General features: G+C 44.1%; 1 protein-coding gene across 2 annotated transcripts in view; it reads left to right on the plus strand.

The window, feature by feature from the left end:
* Positions 1 to 19,092, plus strand: part of EPN1 (epsin 1) — an 835,995-nt gene that overhangs the window by 11,322 nt on the left and 805,581 nt on the right. For both annotated transcript variants that reach the window (XM_069606952.1, XM_069606915.1), the window contains exon 2: positions 9,317 to 9,718. The gene's annotated coding sequence lies outside the window, so the exon portion shown is untranslated. The remainder of the gene's footprint in view (positions 1 to 9,316; positions 9,719 to 19,092) is intronic.

Consider the following 19,092-nt stretch of genomic DNA (forward strand, 5'->3'; position numbering starts at 1 on the left):
GTGGTGCTCTGGCGGCTCTGAAAGAGGAGGGGAGGTTGAGTTAGTGGGCGGAAGCAGGAAAAGTGCAAGAGAGCAGTGTTGTGCTGTTGGCGGCCTCAGCTCGGTGGGTCCGTTGGCTGGGCCTGGGGTCTTTGCGTCCGGTAGTCGTTGTGTACTGTTGTACGAGTCTGTGTGTTTTTGTTTTGTTGTTGCAATGTGGTGAAGTTTTGAAGTTTGTGCGGTTTGTTGTGCTGTATGTTTTGGTTGTGTTTGGTTTGGAGTTTGAGAGGTGTATGCAGAAGGGGAAATTGTTAGTGGGGTTGGTTAGTTTGCATCTCTGTCCTGAATTGACGCGCTCGGCTTGCGTAGTCTCCCATGACGCGCCTCTGTCCTGATCTGGGTCCTTCTGGCATACAAGGTTCCTTACTCCTCTGGCCCGTACCTCTATCATGCTCTCTCATAGCCCCCCTCACCACCCCTTGTCCTCCCTTCATACTCCTGTGGCAGTGCACCTGCCAATGTCAACATCTCCGGTAATGTGGTGATTGCCAATATCTCGACAATTCCACAACACTGTGGTACCTGGCGGTAACTTAGGGTGGGCAAAAGTGTTAGTGGGGTTGGTTGGGGTAGTTGACTCAGTCTCCGTGCGTGTCGCCTGTGTTCCAGTCTATCCGGTGTCACCCATCCAGGTGCCGTGGGAGCTTCCCTGTCGGTTTGGGGTTGTCTGTGTCCTTTCCAGTGTGGTCATCCTTTTTCCTGTTTCGGTTTTCAGTTTTTAGTCTATGGTGTTAAAGAGCCTGGTGTTAAAGAGCCAGGTTTTTAGTGATCTTCGTTGTTTCTTATTTTTTTGGGGATGTTGTTCCAGGTTTTTGCGGTTAAGTGGTAGAAGGAGGTGCCTCCAAGTTTTTTCTTAAGGTATGGTTTGAGTTCCAGCTGGATTTCGTTGCTTGATCGGAGGGTTCTCGTTGGTTTGTAGACTGTTATTTTCTATTGTAGGAATTCTGCTCCTTGTATGCTGATTGCCCTGTGAGTAATGCACATTGTTTTGAAGCTGATGCAATGTTTTACTGGGAGCCAGTGTAGTGTTTTTAGGGCTGGAGTGATGTGGTCTCTTCTGGATAGTTTGAGGGCTAGTCTTGCTGCTGCATTTTGGATCCGTTGCAGTTTCTTCAGGAGGTATTCTGGTATTCCGAGGTAGAGGCTGTTTGCATAGTCGATTTTTGACATGGTTATGGCGACTATAGTGAGTGTTTTGTGTGTGAAGGAGAGGAAAGGTAGAATTCTTCTTGCCGTGTGTCGGAGGAAAAAGCATTTCTTCACTGTTGCATTTATTTGTGGTTCTAGGGTTAGGCTGTTGTCCATTAGGACTCCCAGATTTTTTACTACCTTCGATGGTGTTGGTACGTTTCCCATTTCCGTAGGCCACGGGATGGTGGTTTCGTTCTCTTGGTCTTTGGATACGATCATGATTTCTGTTTTTCCTGGGTTGATTTTCAGGTTGTTGGCATCCATCCAGTTGAAGACTTCTTTTAGACCGTCGATTACGGTTGAATGGTCGGCATCGGTGTCTATTTGAGTGTCATCTGCGTAGTTGTAACATGTAATGTAATTTTTTGAAGATTCTTATGACCGGAGTCTGGTAGATGTTGAAATATAGTGGAGATAGTGAGGATCCTTGTGGCATTCCACAGTCGTTAACTCGTGGAGTGGATTTGAAAGGTTTGATCCATACGGTTTCAGTTCTGTCTGCTAGGAATGATTTGGTCCAGCGTAGTGCTGTGTCTTTTATGCCTATGTCTTCTAGTCTTTTGGTCAGGGTGTCGTGGCTAACTGTGTCAAAGGCTGCGGAGAGGTCGAGCAGAATAAGTACTGAGGTAGTGTTTGAGTCTGCGTTAGTGTTGAGGTCGTCCCAGATGGATGATAGTGCTGTTTCCGTTCCTGTTGCTGGTCTGAAACCGACTTTTGCTTGGTCCAGCAGGTGGTGTTTTTCTACGTGTTCTTGGGTTAGTTTATATACATGGGTTTCTAGAAGTTTCGCTGGGTAGGGGATGTTGGATATCGGCCCGTTGTTGGAAAGGTCATCTACGTCACCATGTGTGTTTTTCAAGAGTGGCTTGATGTATGCTGATTTGAAGATCCTCGGTACAGTCGTGTTGCTAGTGATAGATTTAGGAGGTTTCTGTAGTGTTCCGCTGGCGAGCCTTGCGCGAGGATTGATTTGTAGATGTCAGGGGTCCATGGGTGATCCCGCTTTCTTGCTTCGTTTTACCAGCATTGCGAATGCATCTGCTGTTATTTCAGGAAAGCTTTGGAGTTTGTGCTATGGTTCTGTGTTAGGTTTGTTGGGTTGTATGTTGTGGTTGGTTGGTCCCTTTTGTATGCTTTGTCGGATGTCATCGATTTCTTTTTTTTAAGTGGTCTGCCAGGTCATTGCATAGTTTTTCTGAGGGGGTTGGGGTGTTATCGCAGCCTAGTGGGTTTCTCATTTCTTCAATGATGCTAAACATTTCTTTTTGTGTGTTGGTGGCATTGTTGATTCTGTCATTGTAATGTCTTCTCTTTGCCTTTTTGAATTTCTTTTTTGTATGCGCGTATATTTGTTTCTGGTACAGTGTTTTTTTTTTTTCCCTGGGTTGTATTCTTTCCTCCATTCCAATTCCATCTTTTTGTTTTCCTTTTTCATGGCGTTTAAAAGTGGGGTGAACCATTTTGCCATTGCTCTTTTTGTTGATGGGGTGAACGGTTTTTCTGGGGCGATCTTGTCTATTGTATCTGCAATCCATTTGTGTAGTATCTCTGCTTTCCCGTCTAGGTCAGCTAGCTCTAGGTCTGTAGTTGAGGGTTTGGTTAATTCCAGTTGTTTGAATAGGTTGCTATCAATTACAATTCAATTGAAGTGTGGCACATGCTATCATTTACAATTCCAACTAAATGAGGGATATGCTACCAATCATAATTTTAGCACACTTTCTAAATTCAACTCAACACTTTAGCACAGTGTTCAACTTTGACGTTATTAGGCACACTCAATGATGTTGGGGACACTTTCTAAATTCAACTTTGGCACAGTGACACCGACATGCAGACTTTCTAGGTTCAGATTTGAAGCTATTAGGCACACTCAATGATGTTGGGAGCATAGTCTACATGCAAGGTTCTGTATAGTGATTCTGCTAGGGTACGAATAATCATTTAAACCTAATAAGTGGTAGTACAATGTAACTTTAAAACGTTCAAGGTTTATTAAGTGAAAGTGGTTGCCTTGGGGCCCTTAGCCGCAGGGGCTGCTGGGCAGAGGGCTACCTTGGGATGGGAGGGTCAGTTATGATTCAGATAGAGGGGCCAATCAGAAGCAGTTCAGGGATCGGGGACAGCCAATTGGGATGGAGGGAGGGATCAGGAGGAAACAAGGAAGTGGAGCGGGCCGAGGGAGAGGGCCTGCACGGGGCGCAAGGGGCCTGTGGGCAGCACTAGCACGCCGTGGATGTGCTAGATGGAGGGTGAAGAGGGGAGCCGGTGCAGCACGGGTTGTTAGACCCTGGAGGACCAGGCCCACTTGCCAATCGGGACGCGGTAGGCGGGAGGGTGCTACGGTGTAGGAAGAGGGCATGGGGAGGGAGGGCGAAGGCAAGGGGAGATCAACGGGGCCTGGGGGTTACTTTGGCCTAAAAAAGAGGGCTAAACAGATTATGCTGGAGCAAAGCTCCTGGTCACACTTGCCGTGCTCCTCCTGGATGGCAAGAGGGGAGCCGATATAGCGCGGGTTGGTAGACCCTGGAGGACCAGGCCCACTGGCCAATCGGTAGGCGGGTTGGGAGGCAGGAGTTTACTACGGTGCAGGAAGAGGGTGTGGGGAGGGAGGGAGGGAGGGAGGGAGGAAGAGGGCAAGGGGAGCTCAACGGGGCCTGGGGGCTACTTTGGCCCAAAAAAGAGGGCTAAACAGACTGTTGGAGCAAAGCTCCTGGTCACACTCACCGTGCTCCTCCTGGATGGTGATCAAAGTTCCCATTAGTAAGCGCTGTGCTCGGGGGCACCTGTGCAATATGGGTTTCTATGGGTAGATTTAGAGACCCCTTGCCAGCAATGGGAATGGGCCGGGGGTCCACCTCCCCCTGCAGCTTTACTCTACCCATCCCCAAAGCCTCCATCATGCCTACAAGTATTTCTTGATTTTTGCCAACTCTGCAAGTGCTTGGATGCACTTGCACCCTTTGTTTGAGCATTCATCCCCTGGCGATGGATCGGGGGCTGTCCCGGCACCCAGAATGGTTTCATGTCGAGGGCCGTTGGGGGCCCCAAGTGGGGTTAGACGAAGAAAAGAGGTGGCCCATGAGCAAGTGGGCAAATGCTCACTCCAGGCACTGATGGGGGAGCCGGAAAGGATTTTAGCAACCATGGGGTCAGTGATCCCTCTGCCCTCTTCCTCTTTGTAGGGCGGGTCAGGAGTTGATGAGGTAGCAGTGCAAAGGAGGACTAAATTTAGGATGACACTGGACCCAGAACCGACCAGAGAAACTCTTACTACAACAAGAGAGACGATGCTAAGTCAAATAGGACACAAGCGAAACTCGTGAGGACCGAAATCGGCACCCCTAGCCAACTCCAGCCAACAACCTCACCCACCCCATAATTGCTACCAGGTATCATACTTGTAAAGGGTTGTGTGAATGTTAGCACTGGCCACACTTGAACTAAGTTGTGGAGATTGGCATGGGCAATGACCGCATGGAGTTGTGAATGAAGGCAGGTGCCGCCCATGGGCATATTGCAAGCGTTGGCATGTGCCACATTTCGAAGGGGCTGGGTGCAGTAGCCTGCAAAACAACTGTATAAGACGCTGAATGCCAACCACCCGCCACATATGGATGGAGTAGTTTTGGCTAATCAACGCCGCGCACAGACTGGATTGGGTATGCTCTATGGGCCAAATTAGAAGGACGCACAAACGCCTGTCTGCCCCGCATACACACGAGGCCGAACTTGGGTAAGGTTATGAATGTGAGTGGATGCCATATGTGAAAGCGTCTGAGTATTGGACGGGCCAGCTTGGGCAGAGACGCAGAGATGCTCTCGCACCCCACCTGGAGAGAATACGGAAATTCAACGCCTCCCTTCCAGACAGCAATGCCAATTAACCAATCCACTAACAATGTCACCCCTCTGCATACACCTCTCAAACTGTAACCAAACACAACCACAAGCCTACAACACAACAATCCGCACAAACTTCACTACACTACACTGAAACAACAAAACAAACCACACAGACTCGTACAACAGCCCACGACGACTACTGAGCATAAAACACCCCAAACCCAACAAACGGACCCACTGGTTTGAGGCTGCCAACAGCATATCACTACTCTCTTGCACTTTTTCCAGCTTATGCCCACTAACTCACCCCCCGCACCTCTGACCCCATTAACTTTTTTTTTTTTCCGAGCCGCCAGAGGACCACTCCGGTGGTGATAGTGCGCGGTACAAATATCCTTTAACATTAACAGGTCATTTGCTAGCGTGAAAGCCGGATCCAGTCTGGTAATTACAGAGTTCAAACTTGAGGCCATACTGTAGCTTGCGGGTGCATCTGAGATTGTATCCTCCTTCACTTCCTCCTTTTGTGGGGGGCACAGACTTTATTGGCCCAGGATATGGGGCTACAGGTAATGAGTTCTCCAATATGGTAGCTGGGAGGACGTGAGCCCAAACACTGCACCTTTGCCCCTCTGTGGGTTTCACCACTTTGGGGTCTGTGGTGTCGTTATGTTGCTCCGGGGGCGTGGCCAAAATGAGCAGCAGTGAAGAAAGACCCAGGAGGGGGGTTTCCTGGCCGTCAAACACTGTGCCCTTATTGTGGTTGGAATTCTTTTCCTGCATACTTTTCTTCCAATTACAAGATTTAATTAAAAGAACGTTTATTAATGTGTAACAGGGTAGTAAGGAAAAGTAGCGTGTTAGTGGAAAGAGCATAGGGTGGCTACGAGCCCTCGGCGGATTGCATCACGTTGGCAGACAAACATCAATTTAATTGACTTAATTCTATCCAACAGATAATGGGTTCCCTGCTACGTGTTTATTTCCTAATTCAACTGTGCTCTTACCGACTTAAAACCTTTCAGAGAAACTCTATTCTACAAACCGGCAGGATGCAAAATTGTGTGTTTTACCCTACTAATCAAGCTGTAAAGTTCCTCAACAACATTTAATAGCCGTAGTTTAGCAACGTTTTTATGCATATATTCTCTGCTGCATAACCTAAAAATGTTTGACATACTGCACTTCCACTCAATCACTTTGTCCAGGCAACCCCACGTTCCCCTTCTAGCCAATGACATAAAGCATGTCTTGGGGCAAATGAGTAAGCCTATGATGCCCGACTTGTCATAGAATGGAGCTCCAAACAATTATGTGTTCAACTTGCCTGAATAACTCGTACTATTTCCCCAACCCAACCAACCTACCTAACTCCTAATGACGCAGGCAGTATTAAAACAAAAAACAATGTCATTTATTTTTTTTATTTTTTGGGTGATTTCATTTTTTTAATATAAACCAAGCAGGAATAGTTTTAGCTTAAAAAATAAATGTAAGGTGAGAAACCACAGAACGAATTTTCTGTAGGACTTCTGAATGCATTGCCATATCTGCTTTCTCATTATCCGGGCCTTAGCCTTAGCATTCACTGGCCTGTCCTTTAAAAGTTGCTCTAATGTAACACATCTGACTCTTTTTTTACCTTTTAATCTTAAAGGTCATGAAAAGTTGAGGGGCGGAGAAGAGTGAGACATGTACTTAAGTTTATCTTGCTATTTTGCTGACATTTTACATTTATCATGTGCAGAGCAATAAAACAGACTGAGTCATAGATCACTCACCACTGTTGACTAGACAAGTTCTGCTTTGAGCGCTGTCTCTGAATATGGGCATAAATATGAACTGAATTTCCTGTGGTGTTTTCTGAATTGTCTGTTGGCAAAAGCATGAATAGTTTATCACTGGTAGTGTGAGCGAGGAATGCACAAGCGAAATAATCAAAAACGTAGTCCTGTTGTTGCTACAATCTTTCCAAAAGTTGCCTCAAAATGATTCAGGATTTGGATGCCCTTATGCAAACTTACCTTAAATTGTGATCAATCCAAAATCTCCACCCATAGCCCCTCATAGCCATCTACCCTCACAACGTGGCCTAATGCCTTTTGTCTGCAACTCGGGATTGCATTTTGAAGTTAAACCCAACATGCGCACCTTAATCAACTAATTAATTTTATCTTGCAACCTGAGCCAGGCCACACCAATGACCTCTTTGGTTTCCAGTGTGCACAGAGCCTCGCTCGTTAGTCCTCATCTTCTCCAGAATGGATTACACAAATTCCCGTTACAATGACCTTCCACAGTTGTCCATTGCAAACCATCAAAGTCAAAAGGCATTATCCATCTGCAGCCTCTAGCTTAACTTCACTGACTTCCACTTGCATTTCTAAATTAACTTTGAGCTTCTGTCTGACCAATAGCGATGTTCCTAACCAAGCTTCAAACCAGAGAATCGCACAATCCGGACTCGAGAAATATTGAGCTGCAACCAGTGGAGAAAAAGCAGTCTACGCGAAGACTGATTTGGGGTTTTGGGAGATAATTTATTACGTGTTAAATGTGGAAGGTAGTTTGACAACAGAAGATATGCGGCTTAGTTTAATCAAGGATGAAGGGACAGTTCAATGAGAGAGTACGATTTGTTCAATTAAGGGATTGTGATGGAGAAATGTGAAAAGGTTTGGGTATATGAGATCCTGCCTGTTTCTTAAAATCTTTGCTTCAAGTTGACAAGAAGTTCTGACTTAATTTAGTATTTCCATGGCCATTGTTCACGCCACAGAATATACATGATATCCAACTAATTCAAGGATTTTTTTCTTGTGAAGTTCTCTATATTAACCCTCCTAGTCTCTTATTGCCCCCTCTTTCTCCCCACAAACCATATAGGCAAATGCTCTTCTTTGTAATGCCTTTGGCTTTAACCATACTCTATTTTAATTGGTGGCCTTTTAGTGAGCTGCATTTCAGAAATGGATTCAATACTTGAAGTGATGCCCCACCAGAGATGTGTGCAGTGGTACCACAACCTCCCCCTTTCTGCCGATACACCATTCTTTACACATTGAACTTGCTCTCCCCTAGCTGATGTCCCTTGATTCAAAATCGAAACCCGTCTGTCCCACTTGGATGCGTTTTATACCTCCACTTATTTCTTGTGCTACAACATTTTATAATTGTTTTAAATTACTTTTCACTTAGTTGTCAGCCAAATTTACTTGACATCTCTGGGATCAATCTTTTTTAAAAAAAACTAATAATAATATTGGTCATTCATTTGACCATAATCGGTGGTATCGGCCACTTTACCAGACCATTACTATCTGTACATGAGCATATGCTGCATTACAAATCTAAGCAATCACTCCTGCATATTCTATCGTAGATTTGTAACCTTCTATGTTCCAGAAACGAGCTACTTTGAAATGTGGGGAAAACGGTTTAGTTTGGGTTGAAAGATTTTAACCAATATTGATGCCATCACATATTCCTAGTTAATACTAAAGCCAATAAATATCACTAGTTAAGAAATTGGGGAGTTAGGTGTTGAAAAGCGCACAGGAGAATTGTTCCTCACGACAATACCACACTTCACACAGTTTCTTTGAAATTAACTCATTTACATTTTTACTGTTAATGTTTGCAGGAAAGAAAACCTAAAGAGGGACTGCAAATTAACAATCGGTCTGATCCAGATACCTATGGTGGATTTATCATAATCGATCAGAAGACAGTAGCCAATGCCCCTTCAGAAAGACTAACATGTACTCATTTTGTTAATATGCAGAGATATTGTACACAACTGGTATTGTTGACTCTGTGACATGGCCTTGTTCCGTGGACTAGGATCTGCAAGCAAAGAAAGTTAATGCAGCAATGTTGACTAGTGCATAGTCTTTCAAAGTTCACTGCAAATCTTGATAACTGAAGGAAAGGTGCCCTCTTGTAAAAGCGGTTGTTGAAAATCCTGCTGGGGCAGATTCATGTACTATGCCCATCTAATCCTTCCAAAGTGATGGCCCTCTCTGCATGCCTTTTCAACTGATTCAGGTGTTTATCAGTCTTCTAATGGAGAAAGAAATTGGGTGGTTTGTTGTGTAGGTAACGTGCATCTCTCCCAACGTGTTTGTACTGTTAGACACACTCGAGTCCTAATTCTGTATCTTTTCACTTCGTTTAGACACCAAAGCTCTGTTTCACACGTTTAAATTAATGATTTAACTTTTTGTTTTCTCATTTTCAGGTACACATTCTCAGGTAGTCGTCTAGGACCAGCAAGTTTACTAGTCAATTCGCCACGCTGTCATTGCCAAGAAGACACTTGTGCCATACCGCAGGACGGGATTAATTTTTCAGAGGCTAAGACACATAAACAATATGAAATGTGAATCCTGAGTCACTCACTGGTAAAAGTGAGCCCGTACTGGTTATTGCTTGAGAATTTTGACTTTTGATGACATGGAAAAGGTTGTCATGGGAGAACTTATAGATTAGAGAAGCACAAGATAGGAAGGAGTGGCAGAAGCAACCTACCTTTAGCATAACCGTGTTTTTATTTGGGGGCAGGTGCCAGTGGTTTGAGCTACACAAAGACACAGGAGCACATCAAGTACTTTCTCTGTTGGGGTCTTCTTCCAAGGATGAGGTAAGCTCCCAGCTTTGCAAATATGTTCATGCTGAAGTTTAAAATATGCTGTGGTAGTTATGCCTTCGCAATATAGCATTTGCACTATGAAAAACGGAAACCGTTATATCATCTTACACCATAATTTCTCGCCTTTTCCATTTCAAGTTTGTGTGCAACAATCCCTAGGACCATACTTTCCTAAATCTTGAGTTCAAATAAAAGTATGTTTTTGTTAATTACCCATTTCCTCTTTGCCCTTTTGATCAGCAGCGTGATGGCCCTTTTGCTTATTAAGTTGCAGGCAGGAATAAAATGGATTACACCGTTTTTGCATACCTCGCTTAATATTTGATGGGAAGAGATCCTCTTGAACTGTAATTGCGGTAGGTGACCTCTACCCTAAGTACACCACAGAAGAGTATCTTGGCTTCTGCAGTAGAGGACTTGGGCAAAGTTTTCCAGTGCCACTTCCCATCAGCATGACTCATCTTTTGAGACAGTCTACTGCAGGTGTGGCTCAAACACTTTCTCGCATCAACATGCTTACGTCTAACATCTTCTTTCTGATTAAGGCTACTAACCACAGTTCTTTGATTTGATGCAAAGAAAGCTTTGAAATTTCAGGAAAAACATAGCAAGGTTAAATATGATAGTCTAACTGTCTTATGTTGTAGCAATCGTTTTCTAGTCAAAGTAATATTACCACATATTCTTTGGGCTTCGTGTGTAGTAAAGATGTAAGTTTGGTTTATTATTTTAAAACGGCAAGATCCATTTAGCTGTGATAACCCTTTTGTCCCATTTTCTCTCATTTGGGTGCCCCAAATTAAGCAAAATCTCTTATACCATGCTTCTTGTCTGGATTTCAAACCTTGAGGCAGCTGTAACATTTACATCCGACTTGTGGACTCTTGCCTCTGTGACTGAAATGATAATTGCAAGCATAGCTCACATGCACTTTGTAAAAGATGAGTTTCTCACCTGTCTGTTTTTTGTTTGTAGAATCAGTCTAAATTATTAATGTATACATGCATGGTTACCATTTTAGATCCCTAACATATCGTTCAACTTAGGCCACACAATATGTACTGTTCATTAGAGGCTGTCTTTACCTCTGGACGAGTAATGGTGCTCTGTGCATGTGGAGAGCTGGCATTCATGCCAGGGTGTGAGCAGCATTGTTGTTTTACTAGTAGATTACAACTTGACGTTGTGTACCTCGGCTTCTTGTTTTGCCTTTTTGAAAAGGTTAGCTGCAGTTGATTTTTGAACTATTACACAAACAAGTCACACTTGCCTGGTTCTTTTTGTTGGCGTAATGCTGCTTAAAATGTTATCTGAACATCCTCACTTCTGCTGTGTACTGACCTATTTAGTAGCTGGTAAATAGCCCAATTTTTGAATGTGTGGATGAGCTGACGACGGTCTACCTATCACATTAAATGTAAAGTGACATCTTGAGCCGAGGGAGATCATGCAGTATTGTGGAAATGTTTCCAGGTTGTTGTCTATCCTGCAATATTTTAGATAGTGAAAGTCTCACCTATTGACCATAGTTGCGCCCAACGCAGAGAGATTTATTACATTTTCTTTCCTGATCTTTGAACAATAAAAAACGTCCTATATGTCATGCGGGTAAGTACCCGATTTTAAAAAGAAAAATAGTGGAGTAGCTCCAAAGTGTCCATGCTGCCTGGTCTCCTTTTTGAATCTTAAATACCCTAGAAGTACTTCAATGCTGTTACCACAATGCCAATGTCCTGTAGAAATCAAATGTCTAAATCTATTTGGGTTTGTGAAATCTTTATTCACAGCACAGTCGAAGACACAATAAAGAAAAGTAAATGGATGTACAGATCCCTGTACAATTTCCAAATGGTGCACCCCTAAAAAAAAATTGAGCTCCGAGATTCTTTTTTTTTTCTTTCCTCTTTTGGATTCACTGTTGAAAGCATTTCTTTAAATTGCCTACGCCACTACAATTGTTTTAAACATTCAAGTGAATACATAGCAGTCTTTATAATTTTTGTTTCTTTGCCTTTAGAGAGACTGTATCCAAATTGGATATGATTATGATATGAAAAGTCATTCATAACTCCTCTGTACACATGTTTCTAGGCGTGACAAGAGGGGGTTAAGAAGGGAGGATAAGACAAACTATCTTACTAGGCCTTTTGTCATTCAGATAGTGCACGTACGGTAACGCAAGGTGCAGGGGAAGGGGTTGGGCAAGTGCAAAGGGGGCAGGGGAAAATGCAATTAGGGCAGCATTGCTCTGAGTAGGTGCAGCCAGAACAATGCGGCTCTGGTTGAGCACAAAGAGGCGGGGGAGTCTAGAACTTAGTTACATCCCCTAGTGTGCAACAGACCTGCAGGCAGTGCAGGGAGACTGATCAAGAGGAGCCAGGTACTCCGTGAGACCCTGAGGGTAACCAAGCAACCAGTCAGTGCAGCAGACAGGTAGGTTAGCAGGGGAGGGAGGCAGAGAAAGCAGAGGAGAAAAGGAAGGGTTTGAGCTGGCTCTGTAACTTCAGGTGTTCATGCTGAAGTTTGAAAGGGGCAGGGAGGCCATTCCAGAGGGAGGCACATGCAGAAGAAAGTGATCTACTCCCTACTCTCTGCCTGGAGAAGCCTCTGGCCCTCAGCGTTGGAGGCAGCAGAGCGAAGGGCTCGAGAAGGAAGGTATTTAGGAAAAGTGTGTTGAATGTAGTGCAGGCCTCGGCCCCAGAAAGCTTTGTGGAAGATGCAGAGGCTCTTGAACTTGATCCTTGCAGCCACCAGGAGCCAGTGGAGAAATTTCAGGGCTGGATAGATTCAGTCCCTGGGCTTGAGGCCAAGGTTACGTCTCGCAGTCCTGTTCTGGGTTAGTTGCAGAGGGCGGAGAGTAGAGGGGGACAGATTGAGAAAGAGGCTGTTACAGTAGCCTAACCTATGAGAAGCAGGGCTCTGGAGACAGTGAGCTTCTGGGTGACAGTGAGCAAAGGAAGAGTACCTCTGAGTAGGTGCAGCTGGTAGTGGGCCTTCTTGGAAAGGTCCATGATGTAAGGAGAGTGAGGAGTCAAAGATGGAGGGCGGCCAGAGTGAGAGGGGGAAAGCGGGAGCAGGGGTCCTGATGAGAAGGATCTCCGCCTTACTGGCATTACGGCATAGATTGATGGAGGCGCACCAATCCTGAATTGCGGATAGACCGTCAGGAATGTGCGAGAGAGGAGAGAATGCTGTAGGGAGCCGGAATAACACTGAAAGTTAGAGGAGAGAGAGAGAGAGAGAGGGAGAGGGTGAGAGAGATCTCGATCTCGCTCACTCTGATGTCCAGGGTCTCATGGAGTTGGTTGATCAGGATGGTATGATTGACCGTGTGAAAAGCAGAGGAAAGGTAACGGAGGATGAGGACAGAAGGGGTGCTGGTGGTGAGAGCGAGACCCCACCTCACGGCCACATTTACTGCCATAGATCACAGTACAACTCAACAAGTGGGGAATCAAGAATGGTCTGTTATGGATGATAATCGGGCTTCAAGAACCCTAACATCCAAGTCGGATTAAATCATAATGAGTTATTGGCTCGCCAAATCCCAACATTTCGTGGGATCGGGCGGGGCTGCGTGTTCGTGCCCTGCCTGTTCATTCTTTCTATGGTAGACCTAGGAGATTACTTGGCGCTAGTAGCTTTCATTGCCCCAAAATTGCACAGCATGAGACCAGTTTGTATGGCATCTGCTGACTATTTCTTAATCTTTTACTGCACCCAGATTGGACTACAATACCTAATTGACGGCTTTATTAATTTATTGACATGCATTCCCTTAAGATCAACTCAGTTAAAACTAAAGTAATGTTGTGCACTAGATTGATAAAAGGTATAATTTTCTGTTGGCGGATTGGGTCAGCTGTGGTGGAGAAGGTGGACAGTCTTCTGTACTTGGGTGGTTGTTTCATTACCTCCAAATCACAAATACGGGAGTGGTTTAAATGTCGTGATATAGCCCTTGCAAATGAACTAAGTAGGGTAGATGTGAAATATGGCAAGTTTTCGATGATACCTTGTATTAAGTATTATGAAGGGACAATCCTCCCTACGCTTTTATGAGGTAAACGTGTATTCTTTAGCTACCCTGGAGTACTTGCCAATTCTCGAAGCACTGATTTGGAGATGAGCTCTTTGGATCCCTAGCTCCATTCCTTTACATGCCATTCGGTATGAGCTTGGCCTTAAGTCGGAGCACACTGGAAATGTGTCTCACTTTTTAGGAAGATCATGTGTCCCGTTGAAGGCTCCTTGTTTGTAGATTGAAAAGTTACATTATGGGTTAGTGCAAGAATATAGTGTGTTCTGTTGCGAATATCTTATACGAATTGGTTCTTGTATAAGTGGATTAGTTGAGAATCCACTTAAGCACTCCTTTCTATGACCATGACTGGATTAATACCACAGAAGGTATGCTTAATTATGTGGTGTTCGACCATCTGCAAAATGATCACAAAAAGTTGGGTACTCTAGAGCCATACCTCGCAATATATCCGGTATCTGACGGCTTTTTATTTGCTTTCTTTAGAATCTTGCAGTGATTAAGGAGATCTCTGTAAGATATGGCATGTTGCGGATTGAACATGCCCTGTGCAGATTTTGTAACGGGAAAGATCAAAGTGAAAGCTTAAAACATCTTTTGGTATATTGCCCTGCTGTGCAGGGTCGAAGGTGAAACTCGCTGAAAAGGTTTTTGGGACTACTTAGACTGGCTGATGAAGAGTTGGTCTAGAAACGTTATCTGGCGGGACGAACTACATCTGCAATAGTGGCAGTAACTGTCTTATTGAAATCTCTGAAGCTTGAACATCCGAATAACATAATATCTAATTATAATAATAATTAATTGGCTCCCTCCCACCTACATTATGTTAGTTAAACCATGGATATAATCTGTGTTGTGATGGTGGGGTAGGAGTTTTTTTTTTTTTTTTAGGTTTTTTTTTTTACGGCTTTTCTGTTATCTGTTCAACTGGAACAAGAAAGGTTTCTCTTGAGAGACGTATATTCGGGTTTAACTTCTTTTTGTTTTACTGTTGTAATGTGTATTATTTTATGCTGTATAATTATGATGTAATGATTTTATGAACATTTTTGTTTTATTCAAAATGTTAAAGGTTACACTTTCAATGTTTAACCGTATAAAAATAAAAGATTCTTTTTAAAAGCTGTTTCACAGTGCTTAGAAATGCCGGAACGTCGCAGTAATGCCAAGCCATTGGTCTTCAAACTGAGGGACTGGCCCCACTAGGGGGCCCCAGCGGATGTCTGCGTGTACAGGGGACGTGGGTCCAGATTAAAATGTAAGCATTTTTTTCTACTGCTAAGACATTCTATTAAAAGCAGTAACCTTTTATCCTTTTTTTTAGAGATCCTGGGGTCTCCCTGGACATCTTTTGGCCCTTGGGTGGGCAGAAACAATTTTACTCCAAGGGGGCTCGGTATGAAGAGTTAGAAAGCAGGGTTCACACCGCTGCAGCTAACCGTGATAATCGGCACACCTAAGGATTTACGTGTGTCCCCCTGAACTGTATGTAGCCTTAATTGCCTTGGTTTTGTAGTTGGTAATTGGGTGACATTGAAAGCACACTATGGTGAGGGTGGGCTTCACCTGATAAAGGTTCCTTGCTCGGTGCAAAGCTCAACCTGCTCACGGTGTAACCCTTGAATCATACCTTCAGGGTATCGTTTTGGGGTGCCTACAGTGTGGAGGACTGGGCATCCCTTAAGCTGATGTGTCGCTCCTTTTGGAGGATGTCTTTTGAGCCCGTCAGTTGCTCTTAGACAATATAGATATTAGTGCAAATGCCATTTAAATGAACATTTTGACCGTTTACTGTTCGGTCTGCTAACGCAGCATTGTCCAACGTGGAGGGTAATGTAAGTGAGAAATATACATTTAATACGTTATCCTCTACTAGAACCGTAGCGCTTTGATCTAATCGCCTTCCAACTATCTAGTGTTCACACCTGTGCTAACCTAGTATGTCGGTCAGGAGGAACGATATTCTAGCTCTAGGATGCCTGCCATTCAGCGTTTTTTGCAATTTCGCCAAACGTTGATGTGCTGGCATGTGATTTCTATTTCTCCAGCAAGCCTTCCCCGTGGCAGTGATCTATCGGAAGATCACTGCTGCGGGCCCCCAGGGACGGCGGTATCGCGTTTTGTCTCTCGGCTGTTCATATTGCAGCTTTGTGCATTTGGAGTATGTGCTTGGTAGTGCAGCTGGCTTATGCAGTGACCCTTCAAAAGCATTGTAAGTACTGTTTTGGGGGAATTGTCCGGGGATAGCTTCCTTATCATTCATTAATACTGTTCTCAGTGAGCCCCTCCAGTTGATATGCTTATACTGAGCTCTTTTGAAATCCACAAAACCGTCCTCCACAAAGCGAACGGCACGTTAATTCTAGTGCTTGAGTCTTGCCGCGATTGCCTCTTTCCCTTTCCCTCAGAGGGCGGCCCCTTCAGAGACTCATTCTTCTGTTTATTTACAACCTCTTTCAAGATCTGTGACCTGGATATTCTCTTGTTTGCGTATAAGTGCGCTGACCATCTGCCCAGCCAAATCTGACCTGCTGCATGTGCTCTGTGCATAATCGTAATCCTTCCTTTTGCCCTGATTGTTTCTGTATCCAACAATCGGATCCCACTAGGTTTCTGTCAGCGGGATTGGCAGGGTCGGGTGGGGTTTTTATGTCCTGTTTGTCACTGCAGAAAGTCCATCATGAGGAGGTATTGAAGAGAAAAAAAACAAATGTTTACCTACCAAATCGGTTTGCTGTTCTTTCATGTTTTTTTGTCAAGTATTTTGGCCACAAAAACGGACTTCAGTGATACATTCGAATCCATTTCATATGAAGGGCACACACACACACACACACCCTTTTTTCTTCCACACAGCAGGTTTTTCAATATTAATTCGTTGTATTTAACTTTTTCTTAAAAGTGCACATACCTTTCAATTCCTCAATAAGAAGGCTAGGTGTTTGGTAAACGACATTTGGTTACACGTTCAGGTTTATCGCAGTATTATTCTCAAATGGTTACCTTTAGTCCTGAACTGTCATGTCTTGCTGATGAGCAAGCAGGTTATTGGACGCTCCACGTGGGTAGAGTAATATACCCCACTCCAGCATTGCTTGCCCCCAAATATATCCCATGATTTTCGTACCACAGACCAGTTCATCACTGATCACTTAAGATGATCCTCAGAATCACAAAGCAACTTCTCAATGGCAGAGGTGATGTTCGCTGTAAAAACCTGCTATAACGCCCCGGACAATGCATCATACACCAAGTCTGATAACTGGTAATTGCCTAGGTTTAGTGGAGATGGTGCAGCTGCACTGGGTGAAAGCCACCAACCCAAATCTCACATTGAAATGGGTAATTCTAGGAATCGCATCTGGAATACTTGTGAAATTGCAGAGGGTGGCCCTAATCCCATATCCCCAGGACAGAATGACCCTGCACATACCACAGTTTCTATATCGAATGCTTTAAAATGACCCCAGTGAGATCCAGATTCCACATGGAATCCTAGTCCCCAAATCTTTTGTCCACTTCTCCCAAACTATAGGCCTTAATTTGTGAACTAGTTTTACCGGCTTCCACGGTTTAATAGGTGAGAACAAAATTGCATGGCAAGGCCTTTGCACCATCATGTGGATGGCTGACGCCAGGCCCCAGAGACCGAAAGGTCGACTAGTGGCTAGAGAAAAGGACCGTGCACTAGGATTTAGCGTTTGTCAAATTATGTGGCATCAAGGACTCGTTCCAATGAGCCTGTAGCCAAAGTATAGCTCCTGGCATGTTTGCCTAGCAAGTCAAGTGCCCAACTTAAATGCTTCCTTAGACCTTATATGGATTGATTCAGGAGCTTTGCTGGGCTTTTGCAAATGAGATCTGTATACAAACCTCTCTGCAGGTTCCTGCCCGACAAACCATTCTCACCCGTTTCCCTATTACCACTAGCCATTTGCTTCTCTTTTGCCATCTTTGCACATTTACATTTGGTGATGGGTTCCACGTTTGTGCAGGGCATGCAACCTTCACCATAGACAAACAATGATGCAGTTTTGTTTTTCTTCATGAACATTGCATGATGTAGGCTCCAAGTGTTTAGAGGTGGCACAAAACCGGGAGCCAGCTACTGTTTTATTCCTAATATCAAGCACTTTCAGGGTTTATTGGATGCAAAGAGATATTTAATATAGCTTTCGTGCCCTGGCTGGGGGCAGACATGGGGTTTAACGGCCCGCCAGCCCGAGCTTTGGTAGGCTCGAGCCTCCCTGTTTCCTCACCACGTTAGACCAAATAAAAGGAAAAAAAGCGCCAACTGGGGAAGGGCCTCAGGTGGCAGGAACAGTGGGTGGGGATTGTGTATTCTCTCCTGCCGTTCCAGCCACCCGATTGGGTGAGCGCACTTCCCCGTGTGCGAATAGATATTATTTGAGAGCACTTTGTTTTGATCACTAAAGAACTAACGTCTTTGGCAGACGACGACCCAAGCGTATACCTTTTTGCAATGGTCCTTGTATTCCTTTCAAACACTCCAAATAACATTATCAGTTAAAGTGTAGGCAATGTCCATATTCTGTTGGTAAACTTGGGGGTTGACTCCTTCATAAATGTGTAAACGCCAGTGCAGGGGGTGGCAGTCAGATTTGACTGACATTATTTTGCGCCTTTGTGATGTCGGTAACCTATCGGAAGTGGTAACTTTGCCGGCATTTTAATGAATGCGTTAAACACACTTTGTGATATTTCCTTTTAGTCATTCAAACAGGGGTCTAAAGCAGATGGTTGTAGATGGTGCTGTGCAAGAGGGATTACCCTGAAAAAAGAAAAGCAGAAGTGCCAATGCCAACGTTTTTATTACCAGCAGTTTAAAAGGGTGGTTTATTGGCCCAATGTATTTTTGAGCATATATCGATCGCTATTTTTTTCCCAATGCATATTAACATCGCTTTTCTCACATTTACACTTGCGAAACTCACGGGTAGGGAAAAGCCATTTTTTTGCTAATCTCATCTCATAGTTTATTCGGATAAAATCCTTAAACCAATGCAAAACAGTAGAGCTACACACAGTCCAATGTAATAAAATACAATACGCAAGGGCACTGTGAAACAATAATCAATATAAAACCTAACATCTGAATAAAAGGACATTTAATATAAAACATTTTATGCCAATGCATCCACAATTCGTTTTCCTCTGCTCCCCACCTTCAAGTATTCTAAGGAGCACCGGGCACCAACCAGGGGTTCAGCTCGTAATAAAAATGAGTGCCGGACGGCACTGGTTAAAATTGGCTTCTCAGAGGAATAATGGTTTGTTTTCTGATATCATAACACGGGCA

The sequence above is a fragment of the Ambystoma mexicanum genome, chromosome 1p, assembly GCF_040938575.1.
Source record: "Ambystoma mexicanum isolate Mex_15411 chromosome 1p, UKY_AmexF1_1, whole genome shotgun sequence".
NCBI classification, from domain to species: Eukaryota; Metazoa; Chordata; class Amphibia; order Caudata; family Ambystomatidae; genus Ambystoma; species Ambystoma mexicanum.